The following is a 15,539-nucleotide window of genomic DNA, read 5'->3' on the forward strand; positions in this document are numbered from 1 at the left end:
CAGTCCACAGTTCCTTTGACGTTTCCACGCCACTGTAGACGTTATACAAAGCATCCTCCAGCCCGCTTAGAATATAATTCTTGCACAAAAAATCTGAATGCTTCCACGCCTCAATCACGAGAAAGCGTTCAGTTTCTGGAGTTTCGTCGGACAGCACAGGAACATCTTCCTTGATGAACTTCTGGAGACTTAGAGTAGTCAAATAGAAGAACATCTTTTGCTGCCAGCGCTTGAAATCAATCCCGGAAAATTTTCTGGGTTTCTCCGCCGGTGCCAATGCTGCCGGTGTCGTTCGACTTGTTGAGGCATTGGCAGTCACCATTGGAACAGCTTGGTTCTCATTTTCATTAGTCATTTCTGTAAAAGAATGACACAAACGTTAAAATCACGTAGATTTTAATAGAGTACAAAACCACAAAGGTTTTACTCTTCCAGAAACAGTAAGTACAAATACAGAAATCAAATTAAATTCCTTAAGCTTGTTAGTAGACTGTATTTGTAAAATAATTCTGGAAATATAAATGAGTATAAACAGAAATGAACATAAACAGAAATGTCATAAAACCAATTCGAGCCCACTGAATTCACAGTGTTTCCTTAAGGAATTTAAACCCCTCCTAGTACCCAAGGTTATGGATTATTTCCTCCCAGGATTGAACGAATTACACACTGGTGTAGTGGTACTTCAAACCCCAGTGTTTCAGCGAACACAAAGTTCGGTAGCAAATCACACTTACTTTTTGCTTTGTTTTGATGCTAAAAGTATGCAGAAGAAGGAGAGGAAACTCAGAAAATTGTAGTTAAAATTCTGAGCAGAATAGTGTTGTATTTATAGCCAAAGTTGGGTCTCTTCAGAATGGCTGTTTATGCAAAACGCCCACAACATAAATGCCATTACATAAATGGCCATTTACTCAATAATAAAGAGGGAAAATTGAAGAGGGTAGTTACTTTTCTGTTACCAAAACAGAAAAACGGATTGGATTTAATATTAATATTTAATATTAATATTTTGTTATTAAAATAAATATTTAATAACATTTCTGTTAATATTTTACTATTAACAAATAAATTTGGTCCAAAAAGTTAATCAATCAATCGATCATTGGATTTAATTTAAATATTAATATTTTGTTATTAAACAATCCGTAGCCGTAGCCGTAGCCGTAGCCGTAGCCGAAGCCGAAGCCGAGCGAGCGACGACGACGGCGCGAGGCTTGCCTTCTTCTCAACTCTTTAAGAGCTAGAAGAAGAGCAATTGCTTATATACCCATAAAAAACCTCTTCCTCTTCCAATATGGGACAATGTCCATTTGCCAAGGGAGGGGGAACTTAAAATTTCACTCAAAAATTTCATTTCCCTCCATTTCCCATTCACCCTCTTTTAAGTATTTAATATATTAATTAAATACCTTAAAAACCCAACAAAGAAGGGGTGTGTGTGCTAGCTTGCTCTTAGGAGATTCAAGGTTGGAGGAATTTGGTTTTTTGAAGGGGTGGGGCTTCTGCCGTTGCTAGGACGTAAGAATTAAGTTTTCCATCAATTTCAAGATGAAGAGCCGAGTTTCTCTTTTCTTGTAGTGTATGCGGCTGACCTTAGCTTTTTGGGTTTTTTTTTTTTTGTTATCTTTGTTTTCTAATTGTGTGATGAGTGTGTAGATATATAGTAGGTATAGGAATTAAGTGGTGGAAGAGATAAGGATTGGGAGTGTGATTATCTAGGCTAGGTTTATTTGTAGGAAAGTGCATGTGAATTAGATGATAAGAGAGAATCTTTTGCCATGTGACAATTTTTCATTGGCTCTTTTTTCTTTTCTTGATAATTAGTAAGAGAAATCTACTCCTACTAAATAAGTAAATAAAAATCAAGGTAAAATTACTACACTTAATATGTATTTCTCAAAAACCTCTCACTTAAAATTAAACTAAGCTAAATAAAATTATATCCCCCCCCCCCCTTTTTTTGGTTGAAATTTTCTTTCTTTGTACAATAAAAACTAATACTTTAAAAATATGTAACTCTTTTTTTTCTTTGTAATTTTCAAATTATCTAAAATACACCTCTACAAAGGTGAAATAAAACTGCAACATTAAAATTAAACTTAAAATCTATTTAAATACTAAAAGTCAGTGGCAAAATCAAATATGGTCAAAAATTAGGTGCTCACAATAATAACAAGATCGAACAACCAGAAGAGGTAATAGGCCGGCAGGGGCCTGAAATCACAGAGGAACCCCATGGAACGGGTAGTTTTCCGGTGACGGCGGGTAGGGTTAGGAGAGTGTCTGAGAGAGAATAGAGGAGAAAAGTGTGTACAAGTTAATTCTGTGTTCCGAGGTCATAAAAAATCCTTTTATCTCACCTTGATTTGCGTGCACGGTCCGGGCGTATATCCGGAACACTTATATGAGAAAATTTGATAAAAATGCTAATTTTGCCTTTAAAATTGAGTTTAAGTTGGCTCCGATCGACATTTTGGGTAAACGGACCCGGGCCCATAATTTGACGGTCCCGGAGGGTCCATAGAAAAATATGCGACTTGGGCGTATGCCCGGAATTGAATTCCGAGGTCCCAAGCCCGAGAAATGAATTTTTGAAGAAAATTGTTTATCTCAAATTTTAAGAGTTTTTGGAAATTTAATGTGTTTGAATTTGATGGTATCGGGCCCGTATTTTAGTTCCGGAGCCCGGTACAGGTCTTATATGGTATTTAAGTTGTGCCTGTAAAATTTGGTAAGAAACGGACTTCATATGATGTGAATCGGACCCTCGGTTGTGAAATTTGAAACTTAAGAGTTCTTGAGATTTTTCTTAGATTTTGATGCTAAACTCGTAGTTCGAGGTGTTATTTTAGCGATTTGATCGCGCGAGCAAATCCGTATGATATTTTTAGGTTAGTGTGCATGTTTGGTTTGAAGCCCCGAGGGCTTGGGTGAGTTTTGGATAGGCCACGGAGTGAAATTGGACTTAGGAAAACTGCTGGTGTGTTGCAGGTCTGCAGGCTTCGCAATTGCGAAGCCTGGATGAAATATCGCATTTGCGAAGATGGGCTGGGCAGGGAGACCTTCGCATTTGCGAAGTTCAATGTCGCAAATGCGACTTCAACAGGGACCGCAATTGCGAACAGTTATTCGCATTTGCGAAGAAAGCAGGGCAGGCCTACCTTCGCAATTGCGAGTTCGCATTTGCGAACATGACATCGCAAATGCGATATCTGCACCTGTGCAACTTATAACTTAGACGAAATTTCTTCATTTTTTCAAGCTTTCTCAAAACCTAAACTCTCTTGGGCGATTTTCCAAAGACAAGTTCTTCTCCAAATCATTAGTAGGTTAATTCTAACACATTTTCTTCAATCTATAACATCCTTTTACATGATTTCAACTCAAAATCAAGGGTTTATCATGGGAAATTGGGTGATTTTTGATAGAACTTAGGATTTTCAAATTTTGGGGATTTGGACCTCGATTTGAGGTCCAAAGCAAATTACATATTTGAGTTCGTGGGTGAATGGGTAGTCAAGTTTTGGTATGAACCTCGGGTTTTGACCAAGCAGGGCCGGGTCGATTTTTGACTTTTTGGGGAAATTGATAGAACACCTATAATTTAGCATTGGGGTTGAATTCTTTAACATTTATTGATGTTGTCAAATTAATTTGGGTTAGATACAAGTAAATTGGAGGCGAATTCTAAAGGAAAGGCGGTGTTTGAGGCTTGAGTTCGCCGTGGAAGTTCGAGGTAAGTGTTTGGTTAACCTTAGCTTGAGGCAATAGGTGTTGTACCTTATTTGCTATGTGATAGTGTAGTGTATGACGTATAGGTATGGTGACGAGTATCTATACGTTGGTGTCAAGCATGCCCGTGGGTCTCAAGTTGTGATCGTTGTGTCTCTAATAAGTACTACGTTTGCCTAAATTGTTGATTAACCATGTTGAGTACGATTTATGATTTTCTTCTTGGTATTTGGTTATTGTTGAGCATTGGCTCTAGTTGACGTGCAATTGTGAAGTTGATTTATGGTACAAGTGTGGTTATAGCTGATTCCCTTGCCGGGACGTATTTAATTCTTATGGTTGTATTAGTTAAATTGTTAAATTTTGTTCTTCTGCTTTATTATTTCCGCTGTTTATAAATGTTAACTTGTGCTTGTTAAGAGATTAAAAGCAAAAAGGGTAAATTAATCGAAATAGTTGGCTTGCTATCTTTCACGAGCAGGCGTCATGACGACTCCCGAGGGTGGGAAATCCGAGTCGTGACAAGGTGGTATCAGAGCTCTAGGTTTCTTAGGTCTCACAATTCACGGACAAGCTTGGTAGAGTATGACGGATCGGTTTGGAGTCGTCTGTGCTTATCCCCCAGAAGCTACCGAGTTAGGAACAATTTCACTTCTTTTCTTCTCTGTCGTGCGATTTGGCTTCTCAATGCTAATTGAACTTCTACTCGGTTCTTTCGCAGATGGCGAGAATACGTGCTTCTTCATCCGCTGACCAGCAGCCCGAGCCCCCAGCAGTAGCTCCCACGAGGGGCAGAGGACGAGGTCGAGGCCGTGCTAGGGGCCGAGGCAGGGGCAGAGCTCAGCCCAGAGCAGCAGCACCAGCGGCGGAGCCTCGGGTTGAGTTTGATGATGAGGTTCTGGCCCAGACAGTTCCGGTGGGCCCAGTTCAGGTGGTCGGACGAGTGTGAGGTGAGCATTTAGAAGCTCAAGACAGCTTTGACCATCACGTCGATGTTGGTATTGCCTACGGCTTCAGGACCTTATACAGTATATTATGATGCATCGTGTACTGGACTTGGTGCGGTGTAGATACAGAATGGCAAGGTTATTGCGTATGCTTTGCGACAGTTGATGATCCACGAGAAGAATTATCCAGTTCATGATTTGGAGTTAGCAGCCATTGTTCACGCGCTGAAGATTTGGAGGCATTATTTGTATGGCGTGTCGTGTGAGGTGTTCACGGATCATAAGAGTTTGCCATACTTGTTCAAGCAGAAGGAGCTAAATTTGAGGCAGATGAGGTGGTTGGAGCTGTTGAAAGACTATGATATCACCATCTTGTATCATCCGAGAAAGGCCAATATAGTGGCCGATGCATTGAGTAGGAAGTCAGCCAGTATGGGCAGCCTTGCGTGTATTCCAGTCGGTGAGAGGCCGCTTGCTTTGGATGTTCAGGCTTTAGCCAATCAGTTCGTGAGGTTCGATGTTTCTGAGCCCAGCCGTCTGCTAGTTTGCACAGTCGCTCGTTCTTCATTATTTGAGCGTATTCGTGATCGGCAGTATGATGATCCTCATTTGCTTGTCCTTAGAGACACAGTGCGGCACGGAGGTGCCAAGCAGGTTACGCTCGGAGATCATGGAGTTTTGAGGATGCAGGGTCGTATTTGTGTACCTAATGTGGATGGACTTCGTGAGTTAATTCTAGAAGAGGCCCATAGTTCCCGGTATTCTATTCACCCGGGCGCCGCTAAGATATATCAAGACTTGCAGCAGCATTATTGGTGGAGGAGAATGAAGAAGGACATTGTTGCCTATGTAGCTCGGTGTTTGAATTGTCAGCATGTGAAGTACGAGCATCAGATACCTGGTGGTTTATTCCAGAATATTGAGATTCCTGTGTAGAAGTAGGAGCATATCACTATGGACTTCGTTGTTGGACTCCCACAGACTCAGAGGAAGTTCGATGCAGTATGGGTTATTGTTGATAGGCTGACCAAGTCAGCGCATTTCATTCCTGTGGTAGTTTCCTATTCCTCGGAGCAGTTGGCTGAGATCTATATCCGGGAGATTGTTCATCTTCATGGCGTGCCAGTGTCTATCATTTCTGACCGGGGTACGCAGTTCACCTCGCATTTCTGGAGAGTAGTTCAGTGTGAGTTGGGTACTCGGGTCGAGTTGAGTACAGCATTTCATCCTCGGACGGACGGACAGTTCGAGCGTACTTTCCAGATTTTGGAGGATATGCTCCGAGCATGTGCTATTGTTTTTGGAGGTTCTTGGGATCAGTTCTTGCCATTAGCAGAGTTTGCCTACAACAACAGCTACCAGTCGAGCATTCAGATGGCCCCCTATGAGGCACTATATGGTAGGCGGTGTGGGTCGCCGGGAGAGGCTCGGTTTTTGGGTACAGATCCAGTTCAGGATGCCTTGGATAAGGTGAAGATCATTCAGGATAGGCTTCGTACAACTGAGTCCAGGCAGAAGAGTTATGCCGACCGCAAGGTTCGTGATGTGGCATTTATGGTCGGAGAGTGAGTGTTGCTCCGGGCGTCGCGCATGAAGGGCGTGATGAGATATGGGAAGAAGGGAAAGCTAAGCCCTAGGTTCATTGGTCCTTTTAAGATTCTTGATCGAGTGGGAGAGGTGGCTTACAGGCTTGCGTTACCGCCGAGTTTATCAGCTGTGCACCCAGTGTTTCATGTGTCCATTCTTCGGAAGTATCACGGCGATCCATCCCACGTGTTAGACTTCAGTACTGTCCTGTTGGACAAGGACTTGACCTGTGAGGAGGAGCCGATGGCCATATTAGACCGGCAGGTTTGTTAGTTGAGATCGAAGAAGTTCTCTTCAGTTCATGTTTAGTGGAGAGGTCAGCCTGCCGAGGCAGCTACATGGGAGTCCGAGTCCGATATGCGGAATCGATATCCCCATCTTTTCCCCGACTCACGTACTTCTTTTCTATGTTCGTTCGAGGACGAACGGTTGTTTTAGAGGTGGAGGATATGATGACCCAAAAGGTCATCACTTGATTTACAAGTCAATTTTGTGTTCCGAGGTCTTAAAAACCTCCTTTTATGTCACCTCGATTTGCGTGCGCGGTCCGAGCGTATATCTGGAACGCTTTTATGTGAACATTTGATAAAAATGCTAATTTTGCCTTTAATATTGAATTTAAGTTGACTCCGGTCAACATTTTGGGTAAACGGACCCGGACCCGTGATTTGACGGTCCCGGAAGGTCCGTAGAAAAATATGGGACATGGGCGTACGCTCGGAATTGAATTCCGAGGTCCCAAGCCCGAGATATAAATTTTTGAAGAAAATTGTTTAGCTGAAATTTTAAGAGTTTTTGGAAATATAAATGTGTTTGAATTTGATGGTATCGGGCCCGTATTTTGGTTCCGGAGCTCGGTACAGGTCTTATTTGGTATTTAAGTTGTGCATGTAAAATTTAGTATCAAAACGGACTTCATATGACGTGAATCGGACCCTCGATTGTGAAATTTGAAACCTAACAGTTGTTGTGATTTTTCTTTGATTTTGATGCTAAACTCGTTGTTCGAGGTGCTATTTTTGCGATTTAATCGCGCGAGCAAGTCCGTATGATGTTGTTAGGTTAGTGTGCATGTTTGGTTTGGAGCCCCGAGGGCTCGGGTGAGTTTTGGATAGGCCACGGAGTGAAATTGGACTTAGGAAAATTGCTGGTGTGTTGCAGGTCTGCAGGCTTCGCAATTGCGCAGCCTGGCTCGCAAATGCGAGCTCGCATTTGCAATGAAATATCGCATTTGCGAAGATGGGCTAGGCAGGGAGACCTTCTTATTTGCGAATTTCAATGTCACAAATGCGACTTCAGCAGGGACCGCAATTGGGAACAGTTGTTCGCATTTGCGAAGAAAGCAGGGCAGGCCTACCTTCGCAATTGCGAAGCCTGGGCCGCAATTGCGAGTTCGCATTTGGGAACATGACATCGCAAATGCGATATCTGCACCTGTGCAACTTATAACTTAAACGAAATTTCTTAATTTTTTCAAACATTCTCAAAACCTAAACTGTCTTGGGCGATTTTCCAAAGACAAGTTCTTCTCCAAATCATTAGTAAGTCATTTCTAACTCATTTTCTTCAATTTATAACATCCTTTTACATGATTTCAACTCAAAACGAATGGTTTTTCATGGGAAATTGGGTAGAACTTAGGATTTTCAAATTTTGGGGATTTCGATCTCGATTTGAGGTCCGATTTCAAAACAAATTAAATATTTGAGTTCATGGATTAATGGGTAATAGGGTTTTGGTTCGAACCTCGAGTTTTGACGAAGCGGACCCGGGGTTGATTTTTGACATTTTGGGGAAATTGATAGAAAACCTATAATTTAGCATTGGGATTGAATTCTTTAGCATTTATTGATGTTCTTAAATTAATTTGGGTTAGATACAAGTAAATTGGAGGCGAATTCTAAAGGAAAAGCGGTGTTTGTGGCTTGAGTTGGCCGTGAAAGTTCGAGGTAAGTGTTTGGCTAACCTTAGCTTGAGGGAATAGGTGTTGTGCCTTATTTGCTATGTGATAGTGTAGTGTACGACGTATAGGTATGATGACGATTATCTATACGTTGGTGTCAAGCATGCCCGTGGGTCTCAAATTATGATCGTTGTGTCTCTAATAAGTACTACGTATGCCATGTGAAGTAAGATTTCTGATTTTCTTCTTGGTATGTGGTTATTGCTGAGCATTGGCTCTAGTTGAGGTGCAATTGTGAAGTTGATTTTTGGTACAAGTTTGGTTATAGCTGATTCCCTTGCCGGGACGTATTTAATTCTTATTGTTGATTCCCTTGCCGGGACATATTTATATTTATTGTTGATTCCCTTGCCGGGATATTGTTGTTGCTATTGTTTGGGTGAGGAATGAGTGATAAAGCACGAAGGGTGATGCCGTGCACATTTACATTGATATTGATTCACATGGTGAGGAAAGAGTGATAAAGCACGAAGGGTGATGTCGTGCACATTCATATTTATTTATATGGTGAAGAAGAGAGATAAAGCACGAAGGGCGATGCCGTGCACATTTTCATTACTTGATTGCATTAGTGATGATTGAGAGTAAAAGTACGAAGCGTGATGCCGTGCACATTTTCATTACTTGATTGCATCGGTGAGGATTGAGAGTAAAAGCACGAAGGGTGATGCCGTGCACATTTTCATTACTTGATTGCATTGGTGAGGATTGAGAGTAAAAGCACGAAGGGTGATGCCGTGCACTTATTTTTCTTGTTTGTTATGATTTCTTGCTGTTTTCCGTTCAAATGACTTTAATTGTCTTATTCCACTATTATTGTCATCCTTTATGTTGGTAATTCCCCCATAGCATGTTACCCCTCTCTGTTACTTCTGAATTACTTCTGTTACTGTTATTCTGTTAGATACTGTGTAACTGCAGGTTAATTATTTGTTGTGTCCTAGTCTCGTAACTACTTCGACAAGGTTAGGCTCGACACTTACCAGCACATGGGGTCAGTTGTGTTGTACTACACTCTGCACTCTTCTATGCAGATTCCGGTACTGGAGCATACGGACCTTAGCTAGGGGTTGCTTCCTTCAGTCCATCGGAGACCTGAGGTAGTCCTGCAGCCGTCCGCAGGCCTTGGCGCCCCTTCCTCTCTAGTTTCTTTCTGCTCTTTTCTATTTCGGAGACAGACATGTATTTATATTGTTCGGACCCTGTTTGTAGTATTCTTAGATAGTCCGTGAGATTGTGACACCAGCCCTGGGTGGTTTATGTTTATGGATTCGTATTGGTATTAGTTAAATTATTAAATTTTGTTCTTCCTTTTTATTATTTCCGCTATTTATAAATGTTAACTTGCGCTTTTTAAGAGGTTAAAAGTAAAAAGGGTAAAATAATCGAAATAGTTGGCTTGCCTAGCTTTCACTAGCAGGCGCCATCACGAATCCCGAAGGTGGGAAATCCGAGTCGTGACAAGGTGGTATCAGAGCTCTAGGTTGCTTAGGTCTCACAATTCACGGACAAGCTTGGTAGAGTCTGAGGGATCGGTACGGAGACGTCTGTGCTTATCCCCTAGAGGCTACAGAGTTAGGAACAGTTTCACTTCTATTCTTCTCTGTCGTGCGATTTGGTTTCTCAATGCGAATTGAACTTCTACTCTGTTCTTTCGCAGATGGCGAGAACACGTGCTTCTTCATCCGCTGACCAGCAGCCTGAGCCCCCAGCAGCAGCTCCCACGACGAGCAGAGGACGAGGCCGAGGCTGTGCTACGGGCCGAGGCAGGGGCAGAGCTCAGCCCAAAGCAGCAGCACCAGCGGCGGAGCCTCATGTTGTGTTTGATGATGAGGTTCCGGCCCAGACAGTTTCGGTGGGCCCAGTTCAGGTGGTCGGACGAGTGTGAGGCGAGCTTTCAGAAGCTCAAGACAGCTTTGACCACGGCGCCGGTATTGGTATTGCCTACGGGTTCAGGACCTTATATAGTATATTGTGATGCATCGCATATTGGACTTGGTGCGGTGTTGATGCAGTATGGCAAGGTTATTGTATATGTTTCACGACAGTTGAAGATCCACGAGAAAAATTATCCAGTTCATGATTTGGAGTTAGCAGCCACTGTTCACGTGCTGAAGATTTTGAGGCATTATTTGTATGGCGTGTCGTGTGAGGTGTTCACGGATCACAAGAGTTTGCAATACTTGTTCAAGCAGAAGGAGCTAAATTTGAGGCAGAGGAGGTGGTTGGAGATGTTGAAAGACTATGATATCACCATCTTGTATCATCCAGGAATGGACAATGTAGTGGCCGATGCACTGAGTAGGAAGTCAGCCAGTATAGGCAGCCTTGCGTATATTCCAGTCGGTGAGAGGCTGCTTGCTTTGGATGTTCAGGCTTTAGCCAATCCGAAATCTATTTATATACTCCTTAAATTATGAGATTTAGGAATTAATTTTATTGTAGATATTGGATCATATATTCAGTTTATAGAAGGAAATTTATTATTATTATATATATATATATATATATTATATATATATATATATATATATACATATATATATATATATATATATATATGTATAGTGTACTATATAAATGATTAGTGAGCCTAATTTATAAATTATACATGTTAGTGTAACGACCTGGCCGGTCAGTTTGCGTGTCGTAGGCTCGTTCCCATTTACTGTTTATTCTGTGCTCAATTGTTTTTATGTAACCTAACGGGGTGGGGTGTTCGGTTACGGGGATGTTTCGGAATGAATTAGGACACTTAATCCCAAGGTTGGAAGCATAAGTTGATAGAGTTGACCGGATGTTGACTTATGTGTAGATGACTCCGGAATGGAGTTTTGATGGTTTTGATAGCTCCGTATGGTGATTTTGGACTTAGGGATATTGATTTAGAGGCCAGTAGGTGATTCTTGCTTGAAATAGCGAAAGTTGGTAAATTAGAAGTTTGGAGAGTTGAGGAGTTTGACCGAGAGTTGACTTTGTGGCTATCGGCTTCGGATTTTAGTTTTGGAAGTTGGAATAGGTCCGTTGTATCATTTATGACTTGTGTGCTATTTTTGAGGTCAACCGGAGTTGATTTGATAGGTTTCGCCATCGATTGCAGAGTTGGAAATTCATTAACTTTCATTAGTCTTGAATTGGGGTGCGGTTCGTATTTTTTAAGTTGTTTGATGTGATTTGAGGCCTCGGCTAAGTTTGTATATATTTTAGGACTTGTTGGTGTGTTTGGTTGAGGTCTCGGGGGCCTCGGGTAGATTTCGGATGGTTAACAGATCGAATTTTGAACTTAAGAAATGGCTAAGGAGTTCTGGACTGGTGCAATCGCACCTGCGAAGGATTTGGTCGCAGGTGCGAGATCGCAGGCACGTTGTTAGCATTGCAGAAGCGTATTTTGGCTAAGCTGAGTTGATGCGCAGGTGCGAGGTATTTGCCGCACATGCGAGAGCTCAGATGCGAGAATGGGAGTGCAGGTGCGAAAGGCGAGAGGCAGGCGTTTTCCGAAGAAGCAGAGCCCAGGTCGCAGGTGCGACTCCACACATTCGATGTGTGGCCCGCAGAAGCGAAGGCGGGGCCTTCAGGGAGAAACCGCAGAAGCGTAATTTGGCCGCACCTGCGGAACCGTAGAGATTTATTGAGGTAAGCCATTTTTGATCAGTTTTTATTCAATAATATTGATTACCCATTGATTTTCCTACCTAGTTTATGTGTTTTTAAAGTGGAATTTTGGGAGTTTTGGGCTAGGGATTGGAGAGTAAGCACTGGGAATTTGAGTGGTGTTTTTGTGTCGGATTTGAGTAATTTTGGTATGATTGGACTCGTAATTGAATGGGTGTTCGGATTTTATTACTTTTGTTGGATTCCGAGGCGTGCGCCGGAGGTTGAATTTTTTAGTTGACTTTTTGACTTTTGTTAAAGAACTTAGCTTTTTTACATGGAATTGATTCCTATAGCTTGTGTTGATTATATTGAGTTGTTTGTGGCTAGATCGAGGCAAATTCGCAAGGCAAGGGCTTATTGGAGTAGAGATTTGCACGGCTTGAGGTAAGTAACACTTCTAAACTTGATTCTGAGGGTATGAATCCCTAAGTTACGTGTAATGTGGTTGGTGTTGAGGTGACGTACGTGCTAGGTCACGGGCGTGTGGGCGTGCACCGTAGGAGTTGTGGCTCGATCGATTCCATGGAATGATGTAGTCAAATAATCTTTTCATTAACCATATATTCTTTATTTGTTAAAGGAATTGAGTTGTGAATCATGTTAGAAATCATGCTTAGGCTATATGCTGGTACCGTTGGGACCCACAGAGATCGTGTTGCTATTGAATTACTTGATTTAATTGCAATTATGTACTCAGTCACATCTGTCATTTGCATATCATATCTCAGTCTCTGTTGCCATTCATTGATATATCATATCATCATGGTTTGGGCTGATTTTACGACATTGTTGAGTCTAAGAGACTGGAGAGATTGATGACTGAGTCAGGCTGAGGCCCTGATTGTGAGGATATTTATGGGATCGGGCTGCCTGCCGTAGCAGGATTTATTGATTCATGCCATGATTGACGTATTTTTGCGCTTTGGTAGGATCCGTCGCTCCTATGTCTGACTCACGAGTAGTGGCCGCAGGTAGCTACTGAGTGCGAGTTTGAGTGCCGAGTGCGAGTGCCTAGCGATTGGGAGGAATGAGTGACTGTGAGAAATGAGTGATTGTGAGGTTTGAGTGAATGGGAGGACTAAGTGAATTGATACTCAGAGAGTATGCATATGATTTTATCACCGGGTTGCATTACAATTGGCATGCATAATTAACCTGTAGATATAGAGATGTATAATTCCTCATTCCAGTCACACTTGGCATATTATATCTGTTTTGAGCTTAACTATTGAACTTGAAAGCATGTCTATATTTTCGTGCTATTAAATTCTGTATTTGGACTGTACCCGTTTAGATCGTCACTTCTTTCAGCCCAAGGTTAGTCTTGTTACTTATTGAGTACATTAGGTCGGTTGTACTCATACTACACTCTGCACTTCATGTGCAGATCCAGGTACTTCCAGGTACGGTGGTTGCAGATTTTGGAGCTTTATCAGTTTGGAGATTCTCGAGGTAGCTACTTTGGCATCCGCAGACCTTGACTCTCCGCCTTTATCTTTTGGTTTTATTTATACTGTTCTACCTTCCCAAACAGTGTATTTAGCAGTCAGATTATATTGAAATTCAGATGCCCATGTACCAGTGACACCCGAATTATGGGTGAAGATTGTATTGACTCGCGGTATTTTCGTATAAGTTATGAGTTTTGACTCTTAAGCTTATTTTATTATGTTTTCAAACCTAAAGAATGCGTGGTTTATTGTGATTGTCGGCTTGCCTATTATTGCGATAGGCGCCATTACGACATGTGAGATTTGGGTCGTGACAGTTGGTGACCATTGTAGTAATTTTGGATAATAATAGGGATAAAAGAAGTGTGTCTGAAGCCCACATCTTATGTTATTACACGTTTCAAGACTTAGAAAGGTAAATAGGGGAATATTAAATCCTTGGTTCATTAGGAGATAACAATATATAGTGGAGAACAAGAAGAGAACTATGGCGGCATTGTGGAGAATAGAAGGGATTGACTAATCTTTATTTTGGATACTTTTCAGTTGAATTGTAGAACAAAAGAACAATATAATCATGTATTTTTATAAATTTTAGTACAAAGGTATACATGATATTGAACTTTGCAGAGAGTAGCGTATATGTTCCCATATAATGATATGCCAAACCCATAAAATGATATGCCAATGTTATATGATATGCCAATGATTACAACAATTTTCTAAAACATAGGAATAACCATTTTCCTTGATTGATCGGCACAAATTTGATGATAGTGTTGGAAGAGGAATTGTGGTATTCACTGTTAAGCAGTATTTTGTTGGTGTTGCAGACGTTGCAAGGTTAGGGAACTTCACGTTAGCGAGATAAGTGAGATTTTAAGTTTTAATACTTGCTTTTCCAAAACCTATTTTGAAAATGTGTTTCGTCTGCCTAGTCCATGTATTGGGACAAGCGTGCGCTTTGCAGAATATGTGATCTTTGACTAGCCGCGAATATATTATTTTAAGAACAAAAAATATACTAAATTTCTTTTATAAGTTGTTTGATGGTGTGATACGGTTGTGAGCCATGATGTTGGGTTTGATGGTTTGACACAGCTGTGAGCCATGATGTTGGGCCATTGTGTATGCTTTTGTAGATCATCAGATCATTTTGTATGCTTTGATATATTTGGGGCATTGGGTATGCTTCAGTAAGCATTGTATATGCTCAATTACATATTAGAGGCATGGTGTCGTCGTGGACTTGTCGGAGTGTTGGTTAACTTTCTTCACTGCCGTTTATGACAAGTCCTTAGTGTGAAAATTGAGATATAAAGGGTTTCCTATTAAATATTGGTTTAAATTTTAATGAGTAGTATATTGTGAAATAATTTCTGTACATATTATTCTTGTGCTCGTTGTGTGTTTTTGTTTTCTACCACTTGTTGCAGAAATATTTAGAGTGATGGGTCGAGGATCTGTCACGACCCAAAATTCACTAGTCGTGATGGCTCCTAATTCAACCCGCTAGGTAAGCCAAATATACTATCCAATTCCCATAATATTTAATAAGGCAGTTTAAGCAAGAGAATTATCTCAATATTATACACTTTCCCAAGGACTGGTAGTACAAATCATGAGCTTCTAAGATTAGAGTTTACAAAGTTAATATGAAGTAAATACATCTTCTGTTTGAAAAGTATGTAAACAGAGTTTTATAAAACTAAGGCTACCATGAACAACAGACAGCTACAACAGGAACGCAGGTACATCTTCAAATCCAGCAAACGTCGAAGACAGCAACATCGGCATCCAGAATCTGCAAGCAATGTGCAGGAAGTGTAGTATGAGTACAACCGACCCCATGTACTCTATAAGTAAGAAACCTAACCTTAGGTTGAAAGCAGTGACGAGCTGTAACATAGGTCGGGTCCAACACCAATAACCAAATAACAGTTCATAACAGTGTAAAGCAAATAAATAAAGAAGTAGCTCTGAGATAAAGTGCTCAGCCTTTTCATAGGTTTTCAAAAACAGTTCCGCTTTTCAAGTATACCAATGAAAGCCCAAATCGTTTACCGAAACCGTAAAAAATATGAGTAAAATTGAAAACTGTAACTTTTTTCCAAAAATCCTTTAAATGGTAAATATGATGTTTCATATTCTTTCTAGATAGCATGTGTGAAATACCTCTCTATAACCACATATCAATGTGTG

The sequence above is a fragment of the Nicotiana attenuata genome, chromosome 6 (assembly GCF_001879085.1).
Source record: "Nicotiana attenuata strain UT chromosome 6, NIATTr2, whole genome shotgun sequence".
Classification (NCBI taxonomy): domain Eukaryota; kingdom Viridiplantae; phylum Streptophyta; class Magnoliopsida; order Solanales; family Solanaceae; genus Nicotiana; species Nicotiana attenuata.